The following is a 10613-nucleotide window of genomic DNA, read 5'->3' on the forward strand; positions in this document are numbered from 1 at the left end:
AATGGGACAAGGGGATGTGAACCTGTTTAGAAGTAATTCCTTGTGGCAATTCCAATCTCTATTTGCTGTCAGAATACCAGTAGTCCAGTTCAGTAGTGTCAGGATACCAACAGTCCAGTTCAAAAGTGTCACCAAATATGAATCAGCAACTAGGGGGTGGGGAGAGACAACAATCCAGGAGAAACTGCCAGGCCTCTGCAGAATCTGCATGAGTCAGTGGGAGTGGGAGTGACCAGGATGCCAGGAGTGAAAAGAGATTTTTTTTTTTAAGCTAGTTAAATAGTATAACAGGAAACCTTAATTCACTAATACAAATAGTTAAGAATTGCAGGTCAGCTAGCTTGCTAACCCAAGGCTGTCACAGAGGATGCAGAGCTAGAGAAACAAAGGTCAATTGAGTGTTCCGAGAATCTGTTCCCATGGTGTCTGACTTAGCCTCCTCTGGAGAAACTCCCACCAGAGGTCCCAAGGACTTATAAATTAGATTCAGCCAGATAGTCTGTTGGCTCAGATAAGCATTCTCACTGGGTCCCAAGGCCACAGGGATCAGAGACTATTCTCGTGAGATTTGTCTGAGATCTCTGTCTGAGATCTGCTTACACACATTACAGACATTTAAAACAACCGATTGTGTGTGATTACCCACAACCCTCTCCTTCCCCCCCCCCCCCGCCCCTTGTCAAAACCCTAAGCTATTAGGTCTCGAGGTCGATTACCCCTACCTCCTGCGTGAGGCACGTATCGACCCGAAGCTTCGTATATTAAAAGACCTGACTCATGTTATTACAGCAAGAGGTCTCTGGAGTGTCTTTGGGGTCGCATCCTTCCGGGGTCCCCATAGAGGAGTCTTTCAGGAGAAGTTCTCTGCCATGCCTTTCTCACCGGAGTGAAGAGCAACAAAGATGCAAGCCCAAGGAAGAGTTGCACAGCTAGCCATACAAGTGGCCTGTCACTGTCTACTGAGTCCTATTTATACTCTCTCCAAACATCACGTGTCCTCCCACAGGTCTTGCCTCATCACCATGTGAGTTGCATCACATGACATGACTTCCACTTCATCAGTGAAAAAGAGTCATTTGACGATATTCTGGGCAGCAATTTTGGGCTTCTATATGCCCGCACTCCCAGGTACAAGCAAATACTCATATACACATACACATCACACATATAAAAATAGGAAAAAATATACAGGATGTATTAATAAAAACTTACAACTGGATTTTCTTTTTTTTTTTTTTTGTGTCTTTGTTCAAGATTTTATTAAATGTCTTTACAAGGTAACATCCAGCATCCAGATGCAGCTGCCACGACCCTGTTATGCTGTAGGCACTGGCTGGGGCATGGCAGGTGGCTCTGGCTTCCCACCCTTCTGTTCTGAGATGGGGGTAGTGGGCAAGATTTCATCTTTAGGTTCCACAATGCTCACATGATCAGGCAGAGGCTTCTTGGGACCAATCTTACCACTGGGGTCCCAGGGCAGCATGATTTTCACTTTGATGCCCAGCACACCCTGTCTGAGGAGCACATGGTGCACAGCAGTGTCAACATAGTAGTTAACAGGGTCTCCACTGTGAATCATCAGACCATCCACAAACTTCATGGACTTGGCCCTCTGCCCTCGGAGCTTCCCAGACACCACAACCTCACAGCCCTTGGCCCCACTCTCCATAATGAACCGAAGCACACCATAGCAGGCCCTTCGAACCGCAAGCCCTCCCAAGAGTTTGTAGCGCAGAGACTCTGCCTGGGCAATGGCACACAGGCCTCTTGTGGCCACTTTCTCTGCATAAAGCTCTACGCTGCCTTCAGGGAAGCCAAACCGCTTCTGGACAACTGCAGTCAACTCTCTGATCCGACGACCCTTCTCCCCAAGAACATTCTGTGTTCTGGTGGCTAAAATAATGATTTCTGTTCTGGTCGGTGTAACTCGGACTTCAACTCCAGAGTAGCCATCTTCAGCCAGCTCCCGAGTGAGAAACTCATTCAGTTCAGCTTTGAAGATGCCATCAGCTACAAACTTCCTCTTCTTGGAAATCTGTCACAACTGGATTTTCTTAAGTAGCCTTCTGACTAGAGTAAGTGGAACTTTTGACTGTAAAGACCTTACCTTTTTTTTTTTTTTTGCCGATGCATATCTGTTTCAGAAGTATTTAAGCACAGAAAAGAAAAGAAATTGATTGCAGAACAATGACAGCTTTTACAAATAACGAAGAATGAGGCACTGCAAAGAGAAGGCAGCCTATAAGCAATGGCTGGAGATGGAAATAGCCAGGAGCATGTGAAGGAAAACACTAACCTTTGTTGACCAAAAATGCCCCCCAGCACTCAGGGCCAGAATTATTGCTCAGCAGTTAATAGTACTTGCGGTTATCCAGAGGCCCTGGGTTTAGTTCTCGGCACCCAACTTACCCAGCTCGCAACTGTCTGTCACTCCATTTTCAGGAGATCTGATGCCCTCTTCTGGCTTTTGTGAGTACTAGGTACAAGAGTGGTATACATCCACCCATCCATCCAACCATCCATCTATCCATCCATCCATATATACATACATACATACATACATGCAGATAAACATATACATAAAATAGTATCTTAAGTAAGTGGGGTCAGCTTCAGATAGTCTGAAATTCTCGCTTACATATAGAAAATGTAGGTAAATGTTTGGTGACAATTTATGTACTTAGAACAATGTAGTGTCCAGTTAGTCCAGTTAGATTTACCTCTCTGTCTCCTCCAGAGCTTTTTACTTCCCCCATACAGGGGATTCACCAGACCTGGTCCACCCTCATCTTCTAAACTGTAGACTATATCTGTGTATTTGTTGGTTCATTTGAAACAGACCCTTAGGACGTCATCCAGGCTATCCTCATACCCAAAGGCTCAATCACTCCTGTGTTCTCTGTCTCCTGAGCAGCTGGGACTACAGATACACATCTGGCAACCTGCCTCCAGGTAGTACTTACTTTTTCATATCGGTGTTAAAAATCTCAGGAGCTCTCCAGGCCAATGAAACAGCTCTGTGGTTAAAGACATTGCAGGTAAGCCAGGTGACCTGACTGGTGGGAGGGGAGAGACTATCCCTGCAAGTTGTCCTCTGACCTCCACATACATCTCATGGTATGCATACCTTTTCATATTTCCCTTTACCTATTTCCCAGAAATAGACTAATAGTTCTATAAAGGTTCTGAGTCTTACCATATTTTGAAAACCACTTACTAGACAAAAATAATTTCATTAGTAAATTTGCAAGAAGACAACACATGTGTAGGGCAATTAAAAAGTTTTAAACTACTAATATTTCTAAATCAAAGCAAGTGGTAAGATGCATGATGTCAAAACGTTCTTTGAGTGACAGGGTTGTCTGATACTACTGACAGGCTCAATGGCTCAGCTCTCAGATACCAAATGCAGGTGTAGGATATCGAGGGTCGGTGAAAGTTCCTGGGGATCACTGTAGGGAAAGGAAACAAACCTACCTTCTAGGTGGTGACGGAGACTCAGGCTGTGGGGAGATGAAAGAAGTTCAGCTGAGTAGACTTAGTACTTTGTACAAAACCATAATGGTAAATAAACAGGCATTGGCTCACAGGCATGGGAGGCTACACATAGGTGGTAGGACTCCATTTATTTTAGCTCAGGATGGCATGAGCCTGGCCATATTTCAGAGGGAGTTTTGTGTATATACAAAACACATGCATACACACATGCATGGACACACACACACTCACACACTCACTCAGGTTACAAGAAAACTCTAGTAGATGTTGGGTAGAACACAAGCAGTTAAAGCTAACACAGATATTTATCTAGAGACTCAAGGTCATGGCTCCAGTGATAGCAACTTGAATTAGTTTTCATTGTTACATGAGAAAAATATTAGCAGACAGCAATATAAATTATTATTTCCACAAGCAAAATGGAACTAAGCTGCTTTTCCAGGCCTCACCTGGCTGAAATCAAAGTGGTGGATGGGTTGTGACCTTATCTGAGGCTTAAAATCCTTTACAACCTCATACAGGTTGGCAGTGATAGCAGGGATGGAGGGAGGTACATCTCCAACCTGTCACTGGCAGCACCCCAAGGAGTTCCTGTCATCTTTCAGGGGTCTGAACCCAGATAAATCAAGATTAATCACTTTGCCACACAAAATAATTTCAAGACCAACCAGTATGAAGTAGAGTTGGAGTTTATTAAAGACATTTTTGTAAGCTCCAGCGTTAAAAGAAAGAAAGGTGCTTAGGAAGAGAAGCAGTCACAGTTAAGGGTCTTGACGGTTGCCATTACTGAGGTTTGGGTAGCTTCTGAAGTTGGATCTTGAAGGCTTTGGAAGGAAGCAGAAGAAGATCACAGGAGGGTCCTATGTGAATAGAATTGCAGCTCACAAGGTAAAAACATCTTAGGACACAGGTATGGTGCAGGAAGTTAAGATGTTTTTAGTATATACAGAATTTTAGTGTTGTTCGTGAGTGTTCAAGAAAACAACTGTGAAAGTAAAAGGTCATATCATGGAAGGACAGAAAGACAGGAGCATGCATGAAGGGGAAAGCTTGAGAAAGAAGACCAACCACTGGTCCTGCTGATGGTGCTGGGAATTCAAGGTTCCACTGATGAAGCCAGAGTTGCCTGTGGAGAAAGTACGTTTCCAAAAGATATCTGGTCAAGGACAGTAAGAAAACTGCACTTCTTAGGGCCCAAATGGTGGAGAACTACATGTGGATGTTCCAGTCCTTCTTAGAAGGGGAAACAAAATACTCACAGGCAGTAGAGGGTGGGAGGGACTTGGGAGGAAGAGAAGAGGGGGAGGGGAAAAGGGGGGGCAGGATCAGGTATAGGAGGAGACAGGGATGATATACAGATGGACAGGAATTTGAACAGAGATGTATAGCAGTGTGGGGGGTGGGGGATGGGTAACTGGTGGTAGCCACCAGCAAGTCCCAAGAGGCTCCCAGGATCCAATGAGGATGAGATTAGCTGAAATGCCCAAGAAACGGGAGGGAGAACCTGTAAAGACCATATCCAGAGGTTAGAGAAGCCCCCCCCCCCCCATTGGGAGATGGGGCTACCCACTCATCTCCAAATTTTTAACCCAGAATTTCTCTTGTCTAAAGGAAAAACAGAGACAAAGTGTGGAGCAAAGATGGAAGAAAATGCTGTCCAGGGACTGCCCACCTAAGGATCTATCCCATATACAGACACCAAACCCAGACACTATTGCTGATGCCAAGAAGTACTTGCTGACAGGAGCCTGTTATAGCTGTCTCCTGAGAGGTTCTGCCAGAGCCTGACAAATACAGAGGCAGATGCTCTCAGCCAACCATGGGACTAAGCACAGGGTCCCCAATGGAAGAGTTAGAGAAAGGACTGAAGGAACTGAAGGGGTTTTCAACTCCATAGGAAGAGCAACAATATCAACCAACCAGATACCCCAGAGCTCCCAGGGACTAAACCACCAACCCAAGAGTACACATGGCTCCAGCTGCATATGTAGCAGAGGATGGCCTTGTCAGGCATCAATGGGTGGAGTGTCCCTTGGTCCTCTGAAGGCTGGATGCCCCAGTGTAGGGAAATGCCAGTGTAGTGAGGTGAGTGGGTAGAACACCCTCATAGAAGCAGGGGGAGGGAGGGATGGGATAGGGGGTTTCCAGATGGGAAATCAGGAAAGGGGATAACATTTGAAATGTAAATAAATAAAATATCCAATAAAAAAAGAAAAAAAAAAAAGAACTTCGACTTTCTAGCACCCACACCCCCATAAATCCACCTGACAATGTGCTTACAGAAAAGGATTCTTTAATTTTTTTTTTTCCCAGAGACGAGATAGGGTTTCTCGGTGTAGCTCTGCCTGTCCTGGAACTCACTCTGTAGACCACACTGCTCTCAAACCCTAGATCTGTCTGCTTCTGCCTCCCAAGTGCAGGACTCTTTGACTTTTAACCTTGCTGAAACATGGGCTCTGTAAGTTAAGGAAAGACAGAGGAGAGACACCCATTAGAAACCTGTAGCATGCCGGGCAGTGATGGCGCACGCCTTTAATCCCAGCACTTGGGAGGCAGAGGCAGGTGGGTTTCTGAGTTCAAGGCCAGCCTGGTTTACAGAGTAAGTTCCAGGACAGCCAGGTCCATACAGAGTAAACCCTGTCTCGAAAAACCAAAAAAGAAAAAAGAAAAAAGAAAAAAAGAAGAAGAAGAAAAAAAAAAGAAACCTGTAGCTTATTTTCCTACTACTTGACCAATCAGAATGGTTAAATAGCTGGTGTCACTCTTGTCTTGTACTTGCGAAATTCCAGTCCTACTTTAAAGCTATCCTTCAGATGCTGGTAAATTATTAGTAATTGCTATCACAAAGTTTTCTCTCCCTGTAAACTAGTCATTAAAAAAAAAAATCTCTTTAGGAGTACAATATAGTGTAGCGTAGCACAGTCTAGTCTTTAGTTGTAGTGTGTGTGTGTGCACACGCACATGTATCCCATGATGCATTAAAGGTCAGAGGACAACTTTGTGGAGTCAGTTCTTTCTTCCTTCACATGGATTCTGAGGTTTAAACTCAGGTCATCACATTTACATGGCAACTGCTTTTACTTCTTAAGCCATCTCACCAACCCTAAACCAACCTTTTCATCTGACAAACATTTACTTTTTACTAAGAGATCATGATTTGAGATTTGTTGTTACAAGTTCAATAATAGGCACTATTATATTCTGGCCCCTGGTCAGCCTAGCAACAAATTTCAAAATAAATAAAAACATTGGGCAAAATTCAGTTCAGTAGAAGTAGTAAATATGAAAAGATACCCAGGTTTATGCCTTAAACCTAAAATATTGGCTTACAACTGTGTAGAGATCCTGCAAGGAATCTGAAATCACTTAAATTATGATTATGCACTGGACAGTGGTGGCATACGCCTTTAATCTCAGCACTTGGGAGGCAGAGGCAGGCGGATTTCTGAGTTCTAGGCCAGCCTGGTCTACAGAGTGAGTTCTAGGACAGCCAGGGCTACACAGAGAAACCCTGTCTCAAAAAACCTAAAAAAAATAAAAAAATAAAAAAAAATTATGAATATACTACAAGTAGTCACACTCTTTGTGCTACATTTTCTGTCTATTATAAATTTTTCTTTGTAATTTACTCATGTTAATTTGGGTCCTCTAAGAAACAAACAGCAAAACAGGATCAAAACTGAAAGAGTTTTATTGGGGGGAACATCTGTGAACTGTCAAGATGGGGGGGCAGGTTGAAGGGGGTTCTGTAATTTCCAGAGTCAGCAAGTGGTGACTGATCCAGGGAGGGAGAAGGCAGTTTAGTCCATCATATTTAGTGGCTGGTGTTGATTCAAACTTCTGGCTCTGACCTTGAGCGGTTTATTTGAGGCATATTTGAGCCCAGCAAATTTTGATGAATTTTTCTAGTGAGAATGAATTCAATCCCATGTGCCCAATAAAGCATACAAGAAGCTCTTTGAGGAACAAAGCAAGCTAAATAAGAATCAGACATGACGACAGGGAAACACTTTGTAGAGTACATGTGGCAGCTTAAAGATAGGTTCTACAGATGGACAACATATGACAGCTTCCATAAAGATGGGTTCTACAGATTGACTGAGAAAAAACAAGCTTATGATAAAATTCTGGGGAAGGCTCCAGTGTGGTCTCCCTAGCCACACAGCACAAATGTCACTAGGTTAGAATGCCTGTCTACTCCTAGCCCTCTGGGTGGATGACAGGTATAGAATTCCTTCCCTTGAAGGGACAAGCCTGTGTACTAACATTCCCATAGTTCCCTAGTGCTTATCTGTGAGCACAAGGTCCTTCGTATATCCCATAGCAGGTGTGGCCTGACATCAGTGAACAGAAGTAAAGGCATGGAAGATTGGATACACAGGGCCTCAGACAGGAGCACAATACAAACTTCTGGGCAGTCAATGGTATAGCCTAACAAAGCTTCTGTTAGACAGTAGAAGAGGAGGCTGCATGAATAGCCCTGTGTATTTGTCACTTTTCCCATTGAGGTGGTAAGATACTGATAACAGCAACGTCAGGGAGAAAATATTTAGGCTCACAATTTCATAGTTCATTGTTGTGGAAATCACAGCAATAGAAGCATAGGGCAGCTGGTCACACTGAATCCAGTTGGGAGGCAAGAGATTTAAAAGGATGAATGCCCATTGTACTGGCTAGTTTTGTTAACTTCGTGTAAGCTAGAGCCGTCTGAAAGGAGGGAGTCTCGGCTGCGAAAATGCCTCTATGATATTGGGCTGTAGGCAACCCTGCTGGCTATTTTCTTTAGTGATGGATGGCACCCAGCCGATGGTGAGTGGTATTATCCCTGGGCTGGTAATCCTGGGTTCCAACATGGGTGCTCCCATAAGCAAGCCATGGGGAGCAAGTCAGTAAGCAGCACCCCTCCATGGCTTCTGCATCAGCTCCTGCCTCCAGGTTTCCGCCCTGCCTGAGTTCTTGTCCTGACTTCCTTTGAAGATGAACTGTGATGTGGAAACAAACCGAATAGACCCTTTGCTCCCCAAGTTCTTTGCTCATGTTGTTTCGTCACAGCAACAGCAAACCTAACTGAGACACCCATGTCCAACAAGTTTCCTTTTTAGGCAGTCGGGACCCAAGCGTACTGATGGGGCTGCCTCCTTCAGGGCGGCTCTTCTACCTCAGTTGACCTAATCTAAGTGATCCCTCACAGGTGTGCCTGAGAGCGTGTTTCCTAGGTGATCCAGATCCTGCCAGGTTGATCAGCCACATAACATCGCCCTGCCATACTCACTTATGGCTGCCAAGTAGGAAGGCAAAGGAGGATCGCAAGGAGCAGAAGAGGGGGATCCGAGTCGACTCCGCTTCCGGTTGGATACTGAGCGCAGTCATTTTCACCGCTGCCACATCGTTTTCGGTAAGCACCGAACTGATAGTCTTCAAGTTTTCTCATTAATGTTTGATGGATGTGAATACAGGCATTGCCATGCCATTAATATTACCTGATAACTGACATAATATATATTAGTTTAAAAAGATCTTTTATACTCATTTATCTTGTGTGTCCCTATAGAGGTCGGAGGACAGACAATCTGAGGGAGTTGGTTCTCTCCTTTTACCATGTGGGTCCAGGGTATTGAACTAGGGTCATTAGGCTTGGTGACAAGTGCCTTTACCTGCTGAGCCATCTCACTGTCCTAAAATATGATATTATTAGCAAAGCTTTTTATTATCTTATATTTTGCTTACTGCGTGTGTGAGTGTGCACAAGAGCATATGTGTTTGTTTTCCTATGACATGATCTTTCCACATAACCCTAGCTGTCCTGGAACTCATAATATAGACAAGGCCAGCCTTGAACTCACAGAAACATAACTGCCTCTGCCTCCCATATCCTGGGATAAATGGAATGACCCTCTCTTATTGCATTTTTGAAGTATATAAACTCTTTCTCACATACCGTGATAATTAGTATAGACCAGCACAGTTTTGATTTCTTATGATCTTTTACTAACAATTCAAAAATAATTTAACATAGTATTTTTCAAAATGTTAATTTAGTAAATGTTCACTAATTTGGTGGACTAAATTACAGAATATTTTCAAAATATTTTTACTTAGCAGAAATGACAAGAAAAAGACCAAATGTTGTTCATGTAACACAAGCATTTATAACTCCAGTTCCTGGAGCTCTGGCCCCCTATTCTGGTCTCCAAGGCCACTGCATGCACACAGTGCCCCCGGACACATGAAGGTAACGGTGATACACATAAAAGAAAAATATCTTTTTTTAAGAAAGGAACTTATGTTGACTCATAGGTGACAAAGGCAAACCTAGTTGAATTAACATGCAAATTAGCTTCTGGTTGCAGTTAACAATGTTCATCCATTGGCTGGAGAGTTGGCTCAGAGGTTAAGAGCAACTGCTGATCTTGCAGAGGACCCAGGTTTGATTTTTGGCACCCACATGGCAGCTCACAACCATCTGTAACTCCAGTTTCAGGGAATCCAGTGCCCTTTTCTGACCCCTTCCGGCACCAGGCATATATACATGCAGGCAAAATACTCACAAACATAGAATAAAATAAATAAAATAAAATAAAATAAAATAAAATAGAATTTAATAAAATATAATAAAAAAATAAAATAAAATAAATATAAAATAAAATAAAATAAAATAAAATATTTAAAAACTTTAAAAAGTTTACCCTCTACAATGGTTTCAGCTATACTCCTATTGAATTGCACTTACAATTCATATCATCTAATGATCAGCCCATTGCACTGTCTGTCTGTCTGTCTGTCTGCCTGCCTGCCTGCCTGCCTGCCTGTCTGTCTGCAGTGTTTATCAATTCTGCAAACCCATTTTTTTCTAAGCAATTAACATAGCCAGGGGGCTGAAGGCCCAGCCTCAGCACCAGAGGACACAGAGAAAAGATGCTTCAGGTGCACAGTGGATCTGACCCAGCTCTCCGATGGGATAGGGGCTGTTGACTTATCAAGATGAACTACACAGAACTTCTACCCCCTGCTTTTCTAATCCGATGTCTTACTAATACACATTTCATTCCACCCACCCAAATGATCAATGCTTTTAACTACTGATTCTTTCATGTGCGTATATCAAAGTATCTTAA

General features: G+C 43.3%; 1 pseudogene across 1 annotated transcript; it reads right to left on the minus strand.

The window, feature by feature from the left end:
- Window positions 1–1244: 1244 nt before the first annotated feature.
- On the minus strand, window positions 1245–2045 carry LOC114621056 (annotated as a pseudogene). The gene has a single exon (XR_003711385.1). The product of XR_003711385.1 is annotated as a 40S ribosomal protein S3 pseudogene (transcript).
- Window positions 2046–10613: the final 8568 nt, after the last annotated feature.

Source organism: Grammomys surdaster, unplaced genomic scaffold, assembly GCF_004785775.1.
Source record: "Grammomys surdaster isolate TR1022 unplaced genomic scaffold, NIH_TR_1.0 171, whole genome shotgun sequence".
NCBI lineage: Eukaryota > Metazoa > Chordata > Mammalia > Rodentia > Muridae > Grammomys > Grammomys surdaster.